Source organism: Vespula vulgaris, chromosome 19, assembly GCF_905475345.1.
Source record: "Vespula vulgaris chromosome 19, iyVesVulg1.1, whole genome shotgun sequence".
Taxonomy (NCBI): Eukaryota; Metazoa; Arthropoda; class Insecta; order Hymenoptera; family Vespidae; genus Vespula; species Vespula vulgaris.
Window position 1 is genome coordinate 1800001 of NC_066604.1, and position 15959 is coordinate 1815959.

Sequence of the window (15959 nt, forward strand, 5' to 3'; positions counted from 1 at the left end):
TCCGATTGCGGTTTTGCTTGCGGAGATCTTAAAAGAGAAAGAAAGAAAGAAAGAATGAAAGAGAAAGAGAGAGAGAGAGAGAGAGAGACATTCATTATACAGAAAACGAATACCTAATTCTTTTCTCTTCCGTGTAAAAAAAATCTCTATTCTCTTTTTCCGTCTAATACGAATTACATTCAATTCATCTTTATTTTTAATTACATCAAACGTTCCAAATTAAAATTACTTTCTCATCGACTTTATTATTTATTAACTCGAATGTAAAATGATCGATTTGATAATTCTTTATTGAAAAATAATTTACTATCTCGTATCACGTTAATTGTATTAAATTTAATCTTAAATGAAAATTCATGTTTGAATAGATTAAAATTGAATTAACTTAAATTAAGATAAGTTTTCACTCTCGTTCCTCTCGTTTTCAATCGGTTTGTCGCTCATCCAGAATCACAACACAACCGTGGACAGGTCCCACGAGCAGCAGGTTGTACCGAGGAAATCTAGTAACGAAATAACGAGTTCTGTTTGCGAAACCAGAAGTGGTAGAAGTAAAGGAGTTGGCGAAAAAGAGAGAAAAAAGATGTAGAAAAAGAAGGAGCCGCCCGTTCGTACGAACATACGTACATTCGTACGTTCGTACGTTCGTTCGTGCGTACTGATGCAGAGCAGAAAAAAGCTTTCCGATCTGGAATAGTTCAGCAGTCAGGCTGTGCTACCAACGACTACTACTAGATAACGAGATCGAGATCGTGATCGTGATCGAAACCAGAGATCGGTCGAGTAGGCTACGAACCTGCGACAAATTGATAAAATTTTTAAATGGACTTTATTCCTGAACCCTTCGCCGAATAAAACGACATATAAAAAAAAAATATTACATTAAACGAGCGAAATTTGTTTATGATAAAATCTAAAATAATCGATTTCCATTGACCAATGACGTTTTCGTGTAATAATAAATACTAAAAATCGTACGAGAAGGATATTGAAAAATCGTACCTGCTCGATACGATCAATTTCCTTTTTTGTTTTCTTTTCTTTCTCTTATTACATCGTACCGATCGTAACAAATCATCGATTAATTGATCCAACTTACGTCGGACTAATAATCCGACTAAGATCGATAATGTAACATATTCCTTCTTGCATTACATTTTTCTCTTAATAACTTCACGAAATTAACAAGTTTCGTTTACTTAAAAGAAAGAAAGAAAGAAACATAAAAAAGAAAGAAAGATAACAGAAAAACAGAGAGAGAGGTAGAGATAGATAGATAGACAGAGATAGAGAAAAGAATCAAGAATCTGATTCATACAGGTGCAAACTAAGTACCTTGGAACACCACCTTGAAAAATCTACCTTCCCTCTATCCTTTTCGTCCAAACATACCGTATGCATACACCCACCTACACATAGAAAAGAGAAAAAGAAAGAGAGAGTGAGACAGAGGGAGACACATATTCATACAAACATACGTAAGTACCAGCAAGGTATACGTACATATACTTACACGTCACGCTGATAGTTCGCTAACGTACGACACCGTAATTGATAATTATCGTTATAGCGCCGGGTGGAGGCGAGTTCAAGCTCCGAGCTTGTTCTCTCCAGCCGAGCGAGTCGTTGCTACACCTCCACAACGACGATTACGACGACTACGACGACTACGACGACTACGACGAGAATCGAGCTACGTTGGAAAAGAGATGGCGAGTTGCCGGCAGTTTAGCCGGTTGCTTACGGTGCTGAGAGATCTCGACTTTTCTACATCCTATTTCATCTTGGCGACGCCATAGAATCTCGCGCGCTAGAATCGAGATAAAAAAGAAAAAAACTTCTTCGCTGGTATAAAAGAAAAAAAGAAAGAGAGAAAGAGAAAATAAAAGAAGTATATTCCCTTAGGATCGCGATTAATTACTCGCAATTTGTTTCTCTCGCAATTATATTCCATCTCGAATGAACGCCATGAAATTACTTTTTCCTTCTTTTTTCTTTCTTTTTTTTTTCTTTTACGTAGGAAACATTCGATAATTTGAATCCGAATCGATCGGGAATTTTGATTCTCGTATCTCGTGCATCGATTTATATATGTATATATATATATTTTTAATAAAACGATTACTTTTCCAAAGATACTATCCAAACTAAAACGACGAACAATTACGATACTTCTGCTTTCGATTAAGAGACACAAGCAGCACACGAAGCATTCACAAACAAATATACTCGCGCGTTCACACATATCTATATAGATACATTCATCGCACATGCGTAAGACTTGGACGCAATTAAGTCCAGACGCGTTCTTCCGTGAAAAGATGTTAGAAATGATTTTTCATAGCGCCAAACTACTTTCATATTTCAGGATCGTAACCGAGGTGCATTGGCTCGATCATAATCACGACGTAACGGTTCGCCGCGGAGTGTGCACCTTCGCGTTAGCGCAAAGGATCGTCGTCCGTGTATCCTACGAAAGTGCTGTCGAGAATAAACGCACACAAATGCATAGATACAGATACACGTCCGTACTGTTAGGACCTTTTCACTACTTATTCGAGAATATATACATATATGTATACACACAGACAGAGAGAAAGAGAGAGAGAGAGAGAGAGAGATACACACACACATATATGCATATATATTTGTATGCTTTATATATGTGTATGTGTTTGTGTGTGTGTGTGTGTGTCGTTGACTAGCCGGAATTGCGAAAGCATTGGGACGCACATCTATTAATACCGAGTTATCTTTGTTGGTGTGGGTGTTATCAGGGCAGGGCGTGTCGCCAGGAAAGCAACGAGCGAACCGGCAGCCGGCAACGTGACTCTTGTCTGCTGAACTAGCTTGCAAACTGAGAAAGACAGAGAGAGAGAGAACGAGAGAGAACGAGAGAGAAAGAGAAAGATAGAGAGAGAGAGTCAGGATCCGCTTCATTCTCCTTCCTTCTCCTTTCTTCTTTTTCCTCCTCCTCCTCCTCCTCCTCGGTTCTCCTCCACCCCGACGATCTTTCCAAACTGGAAGCTTTACTTGCCGTCTTCCTGGTCTAGCAATCGTGCCCATCGAGTTATCCTCGTTACTCAATCGTTACTCGACTCTTCCGCAACCTTCCGATTGTCCTTTTCTTATTATCCAATTTGCTAATTCGATTGGTTCTTTTTCTCTCGTTCTCCTTTTTTTCTATCCTTTTTCTTTCTTTCTTTTTGAACTCAATATACAAAAATAAATACATATATAGCTGCGTGTCCTTTCGTCTTCGTACGATATATATATATTTTTTTTTGTACAATATCCTTTTTCGTATGTAGAAAATACAAATGATTTATTTCATTTATCTCATTTTCCTTTTTTTCCTTTTTTTTTTTTTGAATACAAAACCACGCGCTTACATAATCCATTGATCGACAGAATTACTTGAACAGGTTTCTTTATAAAAGTAAATAGAATTCGTGTTTACTACATAGTTGTAAGTATTTGCTGTTGGAAATTGCAACCCTTTCCGAAAGGAGATAGATAATATTATTCGTAAGATCGCTTTCGATTTCACGTTCGCTCGAACGGCTCGCATAAACGTCGTCTTTTCACGCATCGATTAACAACACCCTGGCGGCCGCAATGCGGAGGATTTAACTCGCGCGACAGGATCGTAGTCGTAGTAACGCTGGAATGTGATCTTTCGAAGAGACTTTTATTTTTTCTTCTTTCTTCTCTTTTTTTTTCTTTTTTTATCTTATTTTATTATACGACGATTTGTCGTGAAACGTTTCGCACGCTATCGTAGATAAGAAGGGGGAAGAGGAGGAGGAGGAGGAGGAGGAGGAGGAGAAGGAGGTGTCGTGGGGTGGTACGATGCAGGATGTGTGTGAACGAATGTCGAGAAGGAAATTTCACGGCGAAGCAACGGCTCTACGTACGAATAAACCGGATAAAACGTTCTTATGTAACGTTCTCGAATGTAATTATGCAGATCAACGCGTACATGGCGTATGTCTTTCCTTTAACATTTACCTTTAGCCCGGCCTCCGAAAGAAATCGTTATCCTCGGTAGGACGACGGGTCACGCTTATTAAGCAAGTATTATATTTTATTTTTCTTTCTTCTTTCTTTTTCTTCTTCTTCCTTTTTTTTACAACAAATCTAAACTCAACGAAAGAGGACGAATTTTTTGAGGACGAAAACTTCCTACGTCCTATTAGATCGTGATCAAATTACGTCTGGAAATTTTGATTTATATGATCCACAAATGATTTATCTTTCATCAACTTCAGACGTTACATATGTAATATGTTTTTGATTATATTTTTAATCGTTAATTACAATCATTATTAATATATTACAATGAATTAAAAAAGAAACTGATCACTATACGACGTAACAGACAATATCTAACAGTCTAATAACAACTCGATACTGTTTTATAATTTAATAACTACATAAGTTGCATGTATGTCGTAACAATGCATTAAAAACGATCATGATCCAAGCATTCTTTTTTTTTCTTTTTTGTTTAATAAGAAAGATCGAACAATTTGGATTGCTTCTCGAATATCGATCGATGCCGATAGAAAGTCGTTCTTGCGTTCGTCCAACAAATTGTTATTGTCGTTGTCATCGTCATCGTTGTCATCGTCGTCGTCGTCGTCGCCATCGTTGTCGTCGTTATAGTCGTCTTTGTAAGTCGTCGTTCGATCTCACACGAGCAAGCGCACGTGCGTGGCCCGTCCGAGTCTCTTTCACTTTGCGTTTTTGCGCCGAGCTGGCTGGCTGGCTCGCGCGCGCTTATTGTGTGCGTAGCAACAATGCGAACTGCTCTCCACAGGAGCCAATTAAGACGAGACCTTTCTCTCTCTCTCTCTCTCTCTCTCAGTCTCTCTCAGTCTCTCTCAGTTTCTGAGTCTTTCTCATTTGGTTTATCTCTTTCTATAGTTGATGAACCGGTCCGTTTCGAAGTCATCGTTGGCTGACCATTTCCTCGGTGAGACACAACACAAACTTAAAGTCATTTGTATTTGTAGAGTGCGAGAGATATTTATTTTTATATCAAAGAAGTAGAAGAGATGAAGAAGAGAGAGAGAGAGAGAGAGAGGGAGGAGAGAGGGAGAATTATATTAATGAGGTAGTCCTCACCCTTTATACCCTATATATTAAAACGAAACGAATACATTTTTATTATTAATGACAAACGTACGCAAGTACGATGCTTGTTATTATTCCTCAACGAGGCTTCTTCCCTCCAGCGTGAAACGACCCTTCCATCTTTTTATCTTCTTAATTGGAGAAATTGCAAAAGCATTGTAAAAAAAAAAAATTAAAAGAAAACGATACTTGCATTATTATATACGTACACACACACAAGGTAACTCCATGAATATTGCCCGTATCGAAAAATCTCTTGTTCCCTATATATTATTAATTACATTATATAAAAAATATATATCTATATCATATATCACATATCCGATAATACATCTAAATTCATATATCCTATGAATAAAATTCATTGATCGGATTTCACACGTTAGATCGCACTAATCAATTTTCATCCTAAACAAATTGATATTCCCCTGAACGGAGTTATCACGATTCACCTTATAAAAATTACGCGTGTTACTCTTACGCGTCTTATTCTTTTTAACGAGACATCATTATTAATTCTTATAACGAGATCTCTGTCAAAATAAGAAAGAAGAACGGAAGAAAAAAAGAGAAGAAAAGAAACAGAAAAATAAGAACAAAAAAGGGAAAGAAAAGGAACAAAAACGAGTACCCATTCTTCTTTCTCTCTTTCTCTTGTCGGTGAACGTGGCACCAATTTTCTCGATTCGATTTCACGATTACCTTCCCTTCTCTCTCTCTCTCTCTCTCTCAAAAAAAAAAAAACGAAGAGAAAAGAAAGAAAGAAAGATAAAAAAGAAAGAACGATGAAAGAAGTAAAGAAAGAAAGAAAGAAAGAAAGAAAGAAAGAAAAAAACAAAGATAAAAAAAAAAGATGCAACCCATCCCTTCTCCCTGTCCCTCCCCTTCTCTCTTTCTCAATAAGAGAGAAGAGTAGTCAGAAATACACAGGGATGTTGCCGATACGGTGACGACTCGTGATTGCCCCAAGAAGGGAAAGGTGTGGCACGGTGCAGTCATGTTGCTGATTTATAAGGCTAAATTCCTTTAGCGCGAGTACGCTCGCGAGCGCGCACGCTCGCGCGCAATACTCTCGAGTCGCGCAGCTCGACCGGCAATATAACCACCGCCTACACCTACCTCTAATCCTGAACGCGCGATTCGGTTTTAACGTTTCAAACGAAATTTATCGCCTCCATGTGGCTCTCTTCCGCCCCCTTACTCTCTCTCTCTCTCTCTCTCTTTTTCTCTTTTTCTTTCTCTCTTTTTCCTTTTCATATTGCAACAGGTTAGATGCTTGGCTAGTGGCGATATATCCTACGGTAATACTCCTATCTCTCTTTAAAATCTTTCCTTTGGTTGTTAGAAAGAGGGTGAAAGAGAGAGAGAGAGAGGGGGGGGGAGGGTGGAAGAGAGAGGAAGATAAGTAGATTGGCGTTGATATCGTAATAATCGTTGATCGTTTCAGAGAAAATCAAAAGAATCTCAAATCCATACGACGACGACAACGACGATGGTGATGATGATAATGATGATGATGATGATGTTGTTCGATATATTTTCTTTACTATCTTCTTCCTAGATTCGTTGACTAGGAACTATCATAGAATAGTAATAGATCCGGCATTGGGAAAGAAATCCGGAACGTGTGTTTACCCTTATCTCGGTCTATTTATAATTCTCATTGCAATTAAATCGACGATACATCGAGATAATGGATTGCGGTAATCGTTAATATCGTAAGAAAGCACGTCGCGCGTGCACCGTTGCATTATGTTATACATGTAAGTATGTATGTATGTATGTGCGTGTGTATATAGTTGTTCTGATGCATAGGTTCGTTCATTCTCTCTGTCTTACTCTTTCTTTCTTTCTTTCTTTCTTTCTTTCCTTCTTTCTTTTCTTCCTTCTTTCTTTCTTTCTTGTAGACACATACACGCTCATTGTCAGATAGGATCGAATTCTTTGATCGATCACCGGCAAAGCCGTTACTTTGCACGTACGTACACAACGCCCACGCATAGTTATCGAGAGTAGACTTCTAATATTTCGGAACAATGCCGTTCGAACGTGCTGGCCTTGGCGATCGACGTTTAGCAAAATAATGAATAGGTAGCTTGCAGGTACTTTTTCTTTCTCTCTTTACAATGTATATTCTCTATCTATCCTATCTATCTACTTATCTATCTTTCTCTCTCTCTCTTTCTTTCTTTCTCTCTTTCTCTTTCTAGGTGTATCAATCGAGATCAGTGTAAGTATCTAGGGCGGAGTATAATTGCATCATCATGACTGCGATACTCTTTCTATATCTTTCTCTTTCTCTCTCTATTCTCGTATCTTTCTTTTAGTTAAATTTCTTCTCTTTTCCCTTTCTTTGTCTCTTTCTCTCTTTTCAACTCCTCGGATGCTGCGATGCTGCAGAATCATCCGGAGATCGGTGACAAGATTCCAAGAGGCCGCAGCCCGCTGTCAGCTGAGACGTGTCTCTCCCATTCTCTCCTTTCGAAAAATTTACGATTATGCAGCAAGAGACGACGTTGCGAAACATTGGCAAGAGACGCACATATATATATATATATATATATATATATATATATATATATATTCTTTCTTCTGTCTTCGTTTGGTAACAGTGGTTTACCAAAGAATGCGATTGTCTTTCGGGTCTACTCCTTTTTCTTTATATATATGTTTCTTTTATTTTTTCTTTTTTTGTAAATTTTTTCTTTCCGTCTCTTATTAGATTCGATTAAAATATACTGACCAACGCATACAGACCAACGCAAATCCGATGTGTCCTTCGAAAATTGTAAGTTATTATTACTTACGCCTTCTCGGCGTATATTTGCGATAGCAAAAAAATTTGTCTTTCGAACGTTCCTCCCTTCCACATTCTATATATATAACTTCAACTTCTTTTTCTTCTTCATCTTCATCTTCATCGTCTTTGTCGTCGTCTTTGTCGTATATTCGAGTATACTCTTGCTGTGAGTGTGACCTTAATGCGTACGGGCGGAGGAGGAGTTGCTTACGTCATAGAGAGCCAGGATAATTTCGCGACGATGACAGCCGCCGATTATTTTCGAGTCCATTAAGGATCTCGACCTAATTATGAGACGTCGTCGTTGAGATCGAAAGCGAGCGAGCGAGTAAGCGAGCAAGGAGGAAGAAGAAGAAGAAGTAGAAGAAGAAGAAGAAGAAAAAGAAGAAAGAGGAAAAGAGATGGAGAACACAAGAAGCAAGATATCGACCGAGAGAAAAGAGAGTCGGCCAAGCAATGAAGCAGCAGGAGTAACAGCAACGGCAAAAGCAACAGCAACAGCAACAGCAACAGCCACAGCCAGTAACAGCAACGAAAGCAACAAGGCAGCAATAGAGGTACGGCACCACCCACACATATATACACACGAACTCGTAAGCTCGTCTTTCGAACGGTACTGTGACGACACCGCGTCCTCTCCTACGTGTTCTACACGTAGTCCATGGCGCACCACGCCTTTCTAAGCCCAGGGGCATCTGCGAGGATTAAATTCTGGATCGCTTGGAGGCCGGGCCCGACTGGCTATTACAGGCAGATCACCTTACCTGGGCAAATATTCAGTCCGGCTGCTGCTCCCGCTTGCTGATGCTGCCCGTTCCCCTAACTACGCTTGCCTTTTACCACTTACCAATCTACTACTACAACTACTATTCCTATTACTATCACGACCGACACCAACACCACTTCTTCTTCTTTTTCTTTTTCTTTTTCTTTTTCTTTTTCTTCTTCTACACACTTTGTAAATTAGACTTGTACGAGTTAAAGTTTGCCCTTCCGGTACCACCTTTCTTTTCTTTTTTTTTCCTTTTTTTTCTAACGAATAATCACTTAACTTTCCAAACAGTGATCCAAATCATTTCCGCAATTTTGATTACCAATCTCTCTCTCTCTCTCTCTTTCTCTTTCTCTTTCTCTTTGTGCGTGCGTATTTCTTCCGTTCTCAATTTTTTAAGATCAAATCTCTAATTCATGGATGGATACTAATCGGAAACATTTCTTGGGACCTTTTCGAAAGATCACATCTAGAGAATTCAGATAGTTCGATAGTTTTCAAGAAAGAAACTAACCGATGGCATTGTCGATTTTTCAACGATTTATCGATTGCGTCGCTTCGAGGAACGGGAGTCGCTTTACGGTAATAGGCGCTCGTTCTCTACTACTATGGGCGAAATAGAAAGAGCAGAAGAGGTGGAAGAAGAGTAGAAAGAGAAGAACAAGAAGAAGAAGAAGTAGTAGTAGAAAGAGGAAGGGAACTGCAGTTGCAGCACGCGGAGCGATTTTCTACGTGGATACCGCACGATCGAATCGGGAGTGACCCCCGGTGACCCTCCATCGCCGTGGTCATCGCCGCTGTATCACCGCGGCTACCTTCTCTCCTTCTGTTCTTCATTCATATTTATCGTTCCATTTCTTTACTTTCTCGAGCAAATAAAATAAACACAAAACTCAACTTTTCGAGCATAAAGACACACCTTAAAACAATACTATATCGATCGTCTCATAATATAATTTATTTCGAATAAATCGTTTGAACGATTAATAATAAATATCATTCAACAGTATATTTATTATTAATTATTAATATATTTATCATTTTGATATATTCTAATATCGATCGAGTCATCGTCGATCGATGTCTGCGTCTAAGTTGCATCTATAATTATTCCAATTTATTCCACGATATCTGACTATATATATCCTAATAGTTTTCATCTTTGAAAAAGCTACTTCCGATTAGAACTAACTACCTATCACGATCGTTGTTGTCTCTCCTGCCGATAGATATTGTGCAAACGACCAAGAGATCGATAGATAGATCGGCTGCCGATTAAACGAGAAACGTAGTTTCGCGTGGTCGATACCTCTCTCGTTCTCTCCCTTGTTTTCATCGAAAGACCCTGAAAGGGAGACGACGATCGACGATGTTCGGATAGGTAGAAGTAGAAGTAGATAGATAGATAAATAGATAGGTAGATAGATAGATAGGTAGGTAGGTAGGTAGGTAGGTATCTAATGCGCTCCATTGGATTCGTTTCCTGCGGTTTCGTTACTCCAATTCTCTGTTTCTTGTTCCTCTCACGAAATCGCCCGAGCAAAAAAAAAAAAAGGCCATGCCATTGACTAAGAGCCTCGCGGCTAACGGTAACGAAAGATCGGGCTCTTTATGTACGAAATGTCCATTATTCTCCTTTTATCTTTCTCTCTTTTCTCTCTCTCTCTCTCTCTCTCTCTCTATCTAATCGACGATTAAAGCGAAAGGAAATGACGAACTTTATTCACTAAATACTACTATTCCTCAAAGAGATTTGAATTATATCGATGAAGTTAGTTCGATGTCGAGCTATTTTTCTCTAACCTAACAAGCAGGCCACGTGGGTCATCGGTGACCCACGTTCTTGCATTCATTGTTAAACGTTTACAAAACGCGTGTGTTATCGTATTTGTTTGATCGAAATAAATAATAATTAGCGAACAAAACAATGATAAAATAAATTATCATAATAATAATAATAATAATGACGACGACGACGACGACGACGACGATGATTATTGTTATTATTGTTAATTAAAACAAAAAATATTTCTTTATCCTTTCAATCTAAAGCGGGAGTATAATGGATGCGGCTACATCAGAGTGAATTTCTATAATTATAAATCAGTCGGTTGATTATTATTATGAAGCATTACCACGATCCTGTTTCATTTTGCATGAAATAATCACAATGATTAGAACGAAAGATCCGACATGGTTCAGAACGCGTGACACCGCGCGACTATGGCATTAAACGCGTTAATCTTAAGGAAGATCGTTTCTTTTTTCTCAATATTTTTTTTTTCTTTCTTCTTCCTTTTTCTCTCTTCTTTATTTTATTTTATTTTATTTTTTTTTCTTAATCTCTCTCTCTCTCTCTCTCTTTCTCGCGTACGACGAAGAAGGTGGTCCAACTGGAGACACATGCATAAAACGAGAAGAAACTATTTGTACGAAAAAGGACATCAAGGACATTGAAACCTGCTCCGATTTCCGTGAACCATCGTCACCGTGTCGACCTTCTGTAAGTGATTCCCGTCAGAAACGACTATGGCGTTTTAATTTCATTCCCTCCATCACCTCCTCCTCCTTCTCCTTCTTCTTCTTCTTCTCCTTCGTCTCTTCCTTCTCGATTTGTCTTCGAGGATATCTCCGTACAAGAGAAGTCCGTCATTATACGGTTATTTACGGATCTTACTCGAGGATGACAGAAGACAATCTCCATGTTGTGTGAAGTGTATGTGTGTGTGTATGTATCATGATTGCTACATATCGAACCGGTCCTTTCATTTTTTTTCCTTTTCTATTCCCTTGCTATAAGAAGATCCGTACAAAGTATATATATATATATATATATATATATAATGTGTGTGTGTATGTAGTATACTCTTCTAATCGTGACTTCTAATCCCTATCTCTGTCACTTTTTGATTCAATTATAAAAAGTTCGGATAAATCGAGTCTAATCGTCACGCTCTTCCAAGATTAATCCGAGCGAAAGTGACATGGATTTTATCGAGAATTTCATTTTCTAATACTTTGTGAGAATCCGAATAAAATCTTTTACTTACTTACATATAAACGAACGTATATGTATAGAGAGACACGCGAACGTATACATACGTACATACATACTTGTATATATATAATAATATACATACGTACGTACGTACGTACGTTTGAACACGAGTCGATTATTTTCTCGATCGATTTTTTTACAAGATGATTATGAGTCTGGAGTATGCGAAGTAGGAGTCTACGAACAGAACATACAAGTGTACGACAGTGACACGTACAAGATCGCGCCGGCGCTGCTTTCTACTTCTTCGAGCCGGATGATTGATCCGGACAAGTTTGCTTTTTGCATTGATTCATGCAATGTTCTACATATATATAGCAAGCCGTCAGGAAACTTGGGGAGGACTCGAACGACGATCACACGATAGGGACGACTACGAAGACGAAAGGATTAAAACGATTTCTCTTCGTGGTTAGAGAAAAAATTTAGAGATTCATGATGAAAAATCATTTCAAGTCATCTCTCTCTCTCTAAATATATATATATTTCTTTTTTCTTTTTTTTTTCCATCAAAACTTTCCAATAAGTCGGACGCTATTAATCCATTTAAGATTAGCTACTAAATTAAAAAAAAAAAAGAAAAAAAAAAACGTAGCAGAAAAAGAAGAAGAAGAAGAAGACGATGATCTCGTCGTTATTCACGAGATTCACAAAGAAATTCGTTGATCTACATTGCAAAGATAATCGATTCTGGTAGAGATCGTTTAAAATTCTGACCGGTCGAATGTTCCGTTACTTTCAGGAGTCTCTCTTTTTCTCTCTCTTTCTCTCTCCAATAGGCAGATGATTTGGTATCGTTCGAATGGGATCAGAATTCGTCTGGAGTCCGTCTGGATTGCGTAGGAAAAAGAAACGAGTTCCCTATAGTAAAACTTCGATCCTTCGATCTTTCAAATTCCACGAGTTCCATGCTAGCGCCGAATAGACAAACTGGTCTATTGGAATTCGTAACTTTTTTTCTTTCTTTTTCTTTTCTCTTTTTCTTTTTTTCCCTTCTTTTCTCTCTCTTTCTCTCTCTTTCTTTCTCTCCCTGTCTCTCTCTAGTAGTAGAGCAGCAAATACGTTTTCTCGAACAGAAGCGATTAATTTTAATCGATACGAACGGTTGCTTACCGGAAACGCTTAGGGTATCTTAGATTTGTTACTCTCCCCTTCTCTCCCCTTTTTACCATAGACAGAGAGAGAGAGAGAGAGAGAGAGAGAGAGAGAGCACAGCCGCGAGTTTTACTATTAGCAAGAGTCTCAGATAAATCAATTTGCGAGATACGACGTTGTTTGTAATAATTAACTCGCCTAACGACGCTTTAATGGATATGATTATTTCAAATTCATCATGTCATTAAGGAAACATGTTTTACACAATACGAACTAGCTCGAAGGTAATCGAAAGAAGATTTGTCGAGAGAATCGACGTAGAATAGAAAAATAATAATACTAACAAAAACAATAAAAATGACGGCAACGACGAGGACGACGACGATGATAAAGACGACAAAAAAAAAAGAGAATTATGAATTCTTAAAATAAATCTATGGTAAAGAAAAAAATAAGAAGAAGAAAAAGAAAAAAAAGCAGCGATCGAGACTATTATTTTCCTTATTGATCGAAGAAGACGTCGTATCGCATTAAATAAGCATTGAATAAGAGAAGAAAAAATAAATTATTAATTCGACGAGTTACGAGAAGAGGAAGGTATCGAAGAGGTAGTATAACCAGCTGATCCACGTGGATGATCCACGATCGATGAATTTGTGGGTAGTCAAAGATGGATGAGCGCCGTCGGCTGTTCCTTAAGCGGAAGCGTAACGGAATCGGCGTCGACAGGGTCATAAGTCTTCTTCGTCTTCCTTGTCCTTTTCTTCCTTCTCTTAGGAATAAATACGTAGAGTAAGAGAAGAAAGTTTTCTCTCTCTCTCTCTCTCTCTCTCTCTCTCTCTCTATCTATCTTTACGTCTACTCATCTCGTACTAACTCCAATTTAAATATAGATCCTTCGAAAATAATCACGTTACGCTTAAGTAAATTACTTGTACGATTCATGACAACCGTAAGAACGCGAGAACATAAAAAGAAACATAAAACAAAAGAAATGTTCTTATTCTTTTCTGTTTATTTATTTATTTATTTTCTTTTAAGATCATTTTTATACTCAAATTTGCATCGCCTTAACGCATAATCGATGAATGACGCAAGGAACTTAGAATAGAATGACTCGAAGAAAGGTTAGATCGATATCACGAAAGTAAGATTTTCGGCGATGGCGGCTATAAAAGAGAAGGAGGAAGAAGTGAAAGAAGACGAAGTAGTACAAGAAGAAGAAGAAGAAGAAGAAGAAGAAGAAGAAGAAGAAGAGGAGGAAGAAGGAATAGAAAAGGACGAAGAATACGAAGGATACGATGAATACAAGTATAGATACGTTTAGGCGAGTTCGAGAACGGATCTCTCGCGAGCAAAGACGTCGATCTTTATCGTTACTCTCCCTCCCGTACCGAAGCCGGGCGTGTCCTTAGGATGGCCTTTCTTATCGAGATAACTCTCGAGGACATCTCGACTCTCTCGTTGCTTAAGCAACCACAAGTCGAATAGCTCCACCCACTCTCATCCACGATCGGCACCTCAGAGCCGGCAGCGATTCTTCTCAACGTTGCCTCTAGCGATCGAAGAAAGAAAGAGAGAGAGAGAGAGAGAGAGAGATATTTCGATCAAGTCGATCGATCGATCGATCGATCGATCGATTCGTTCTGTTGTTTCGTTTTCTTCTTTGATATCTATGTACTTACTTACGTCGACGCTAATCGATTGCGTTGACACGCGTGCTAACGTACTATCGATACTCCATTTCTTTCGAGAGCTTCGATCTTTGATTTCTTTTTTCTTTTCTTCTTCTTTTCTTTTTTTTTTTCCTCAAGATGACTTTATTTTCTCCCAAATGTCCATAAATGAATTCTCTATCGACCGTATCGTCAATTGTAAATCTCATGGCAATGAGATTAATAGGTCAATAAAGACTCCTTTCATGACTGTGATCGATCATTCGCGTTTAAACGATCTCTATCTTATTTCTAACAATTCGTCTACTATTAAAATTATGTGACGAGTATAAGCAAATCATTCCTTTTCTTTTTTCCCCCTTGTCTTGTCCGTTCCGTAAGGTAAGTTTGTTAAGTTTGACAAGTATTATATAAAATAGTTTCGAAATATGTGAACCTTTTCTCGATATGCAAGGATAAGAAATGATAAAGACAAGAGAGAGAAAGAGAGAGATTTATTAGAACGACTGTACGAGAAATTCGTTTCTATATTTCCTTTCATTTGTAATTCCTATTTCCTTGTTCGTTAACTGGAACCAATTAACTAACGTAAGCCGTTGCCTCACACGAACTCGGTCATCTTTCATCTATAATATTTAGATTCGTAACGTACGACCCGTTTCGTTTCGACTTTAATATCGTTCGCATAATAAATAGGGAAAATAGTTTAGAAAATAAAAAACAAGAACAAGAACAAGAACAAGAAGAAGAAGAAGCAGAAGATAAGAAACCGGATGATTAGCGTGAGAAACGAGAAGTTTAAGCTCGTATATAGACTTGACAGGAAGGATATCGAGCTTAACATCTAATCCTTTTTCTTTCTTTCTTATTTTCTATTACATGTTCTTTTTCTTTTTTTTTTTCATCTTCACTTTTGATTCTTTTTTTTTGTTTGTTTGTTTGTTCGTTTCTTTCTTTCTTTCTCCAAAGCCGCTAAACGGAAAATATGAAGGAATAGAAGCTAACTAGTTCGCTGGAGTCGTTTCCATTGGCAACTAAGTACGTAGTATCGGGAGCAACATTATCGATCACACGATCGTTCGTTTATGCCCCGCCAAGTTCTCTCTCTCTCTCTCTCTCTTTCTCCAAGTAACAACTCGGACAAGTTGAGAACGCGTTTCGATTTTTGCGCGACCTCGGTAACGGGTTAAACGGGATGGACGACTGTATTATACTATCCGTATGGTATATAAGCCTTGGGAACGTGTCCTCTTCGCCTTTTCGTCCTTTTTATATTTCACGGGAAATCAACGAGAAATGTTTCCGTTTAAACCCTCCCCCTTCCTCCTCTTTCTACTTCTTCTTACCTCCCCTTAATCTCTCCTCATCTAAGGACATTATCAACCACCATTATGAAATCCTTATCTTTCTAACGTATCG

General features: G+C 38.2%; 1 protein-coding gene across 2 annotated transcripts in view; it reads right to left on the bottom strand.

The window, feature by feature from the left end:
- LOC127070727 (chorion transcription factor Cf2-like) overlaps positions 1–15959 on the bottom strand; it is a 79346-nt gene that overhangs the window by 36758 nt on the left and 26629 nt on the right. The window contains exon 3 of one of the 2 annotated variants that reach the window (XM_051009072.1): positions 1–27. This exon is cut by the window's left edge and continues 76 nt beyond it. The gene's annotated coding sequence lies outside the window, so the exon portion shown is untranslated. Of the gene's footprint in view, positions 102–15959 lie in introns of those variants that run through there. The other variant, XM_051009073.1, reaches the window with a different exon arrangement.